Genomic DNA, 2,466 nt, shown 5'->3' with positions numbered 1-2,466 from the left:
TTTTTTTTTTTTTTTTTTTTTTCATAAAAAAAAGTTCTGCTCTTTCATAGAAGATGCCCTCTAAACTAAAAATGATTAGAATAATAGACATTCGCTTTCTGATTTGGGTCTTTTTATTATACTACCCATGTACATAATTTATCTTTCAAAAATTCAGGCTTCTTTGTTATCTGAGGAGTGTTTTGAGTAAAAATGTCCCCACTTGCCAAAGTTATAATAGGCCTTTAGTTTTTAATATTCTGAAAAGCCAGGAAGGTAAACCAAATATGAGCAGTTTTAATACAGGTGTTCAGTTTGTTTTTTTTTTTTGCCAGAGACCAAAGAACTAGTAAAAGTAGAATGGATAGAAAAGACAAAAGTATGTAAGTATGAGGCTTTGGAAAAATGAGCAACTTCTAGGTGACCATGCCGTAGACCATGTCTATGCATATTAACAACCTGTGCTTTAAGATATTTTTTCAGGTACATATAATTTTGGTATACGCCTTAAATGTTCTAAAATAAAATGATTAGAAATCCTTCTTTAACTCTTTTTACTCTTTATTTTACTCTTTAACACTGTTCTTGATTTACTATAATTTTTAAGTTTTTTCATTTAAATTCAAATAGTGATAGAGTTAGTAGAATAAAAGCTATATAGCTCCAAATTTTGTAATTCTTCTAGGGAAGTTAAGGTCATTGTTAAAATTAAGGCAAGGATGAACCTGATTGTCTTTTGGTTCAATTTGTTGCTGGAGTAGGCTCACATTGAAAGGTATTTACAGTAGCTTTTATGGTTCAGAAGGAATCAGTAAGTTAAGAACTTGCTTCCTGTTTAGAAACTGAAATCAATGAGAAAAAGTGACCTGTATTTTTCCAGAGTGCTTTAACATCTATACTATACCAGCACCTATGAAACTAAATAATGGAAAATAATCTAACTTTTTCTAATTAGCAGCTCAGGGCTCAACAGGCCCCTCTAGGGCTGCATAGATAGCATTTGACGTTTTACAGAGGAAAAAAAGTTCTTTTGCTTCAGAAATAACCATTGATTGGAAGGTCATCTTTATGACCTTTTTTTTTTAAAAGATTTATTTATTTGTGCATACAGAACTGGGGTACAGGCCAGAGATGCAGAGGCAGTGAGAGGATTCACCAGAGACAAAGTGGGGCGCAGAACAGGCAGATCAACAAAGTACAATGCTGAGGGGAGCAGTGAGCGGGTCAGGAGAGGTCTGCCTGGCCATGTGGTCACCTCCAGGATAGGCAGGGATCGAACTCATGCTGAAGTGGCTTTAGCTTCCTAGTACTGTGCTTTAACCTGTTGTGCCACCAGGGAGGGCCCTCTGTGAACTTTTAAAATCAAAACAAGACCTTGCCTCTTTCCTCCTCTAAGAAACTACTTCCTTTGCCTTCCTGAGAGCCAACTTCTTGAAATAGTTGTCTGCTATCCCATTGTAGTACCTGCATGCTTAATTTTCTTTCACTCTGCAGGTTTCAATAGTATTGATTTTGCACAGTCAATACAATACTAGAACTGTTGCTGATCTTGTGAGGGACAACTTTTATTAAATCCATCAGCTGCTTTCCAGCCCAAATCCAGCCTTTCTATCAATTCAGACTACTTTGCCGTGAAATGAAATCCAGATTCTTGTTTTACTCTTGGCTACACACTAGGCTCCTCTCCTTTACCTAGCCACTTAATGTGTGTATGTGCCAGAATTGTTTCTTTTCTCATCTCACTCTTCTCCTCTAATGTATTATTCCATGATTTTAATGAGTCCAAGGACTGGCCTAGAGCTTACAGAATTGATTCCGTAGTCTTAATGTGACAATTAGGTACTGCTCAAGTACATCAATACAACATGTCAAAGATAGAACTTCCTGTCACATATCCCTGCAAAGTCTACTTTTCCTGTTGAATTCCCTGTCTTGAGTAAAAAAACTACTATGTGCCCAGGTTCTCCAAGCCAGAAAACCAGAATTCAGCCCTGACTTTTCACGTTAAGGGAAAATTTTAAAGATAGTAAGCGGGAAATGTCAGGTATTAAGTCTTTACATTCAGTCTTGAGAGTAAGTTATGTCCTTTATTGCTTAACTAGGAAAACAGAACCTGAATTTTATTCAATTCCTAATATTCCCTGCCCATCTAGAATTCTTCCCAAAAAATATTGGATGCGTGGTTTTGTTTTTTGAATTTATTTGTATTTATGTATGCATACAAGAACTGGGGTATAGACTAGATGTGAGGAGGATAAGATTCACCATAGAATCACAGAGTAGAGAACAGAACAGGCAGAGCTTTTGAAATTCACTGCTGAGGGGTGCAGTGGGCAAGACAGGAGAGTTCTGCTGCACCATGTGGGTCACCTCCCCACTTTCCATGTGGGGAAAACTCAGGCTGCAGTGGCTGGTGATGGCCTGATAGCACTGAGACTTTAACCCCTGCACTATTGTTTTAAGAAAATTCACATACAAATTAATGCC

The 2,466-nt window shown here is 37.1% G+C and overlaps 1 protein-coding gene across 2 annotated transcripts in view; it reads left to right on the top strand.

Annotated features, from left to right (window-relative positions):
• WDR26 (WD repeat domain 26) overlaps positions 1 to 2,466 on the top strand; it is a 39,561-nt gene that overhangs the window by 14,693 nt on the left and 22,402 nt on the right. The gene's annotated exons all lie outside the window — the stretch shown is intronic.

The sequence above is a fragment of the Condylura cristata genome, unplaced genomic scaffold (genome assembly GCF_000260355.1).
Source record: "Condylura cristata isolate star-nosed mole 26May11 unplaced genomic scaffold, ConCri1.0 scaffold00035, whole genome shotgun sequence".
Classification (NCBI taxonomy): Eukaryota; Metazoa; Chordata; class Mammalia; order Eulipotyphla; family Talpidae; genus Condylura; species Condylura cristata.
Note: the sequence above shows the minus strand (reverse complement) of the source record. Positions and strands in the feature narration are given on the sequence as shown.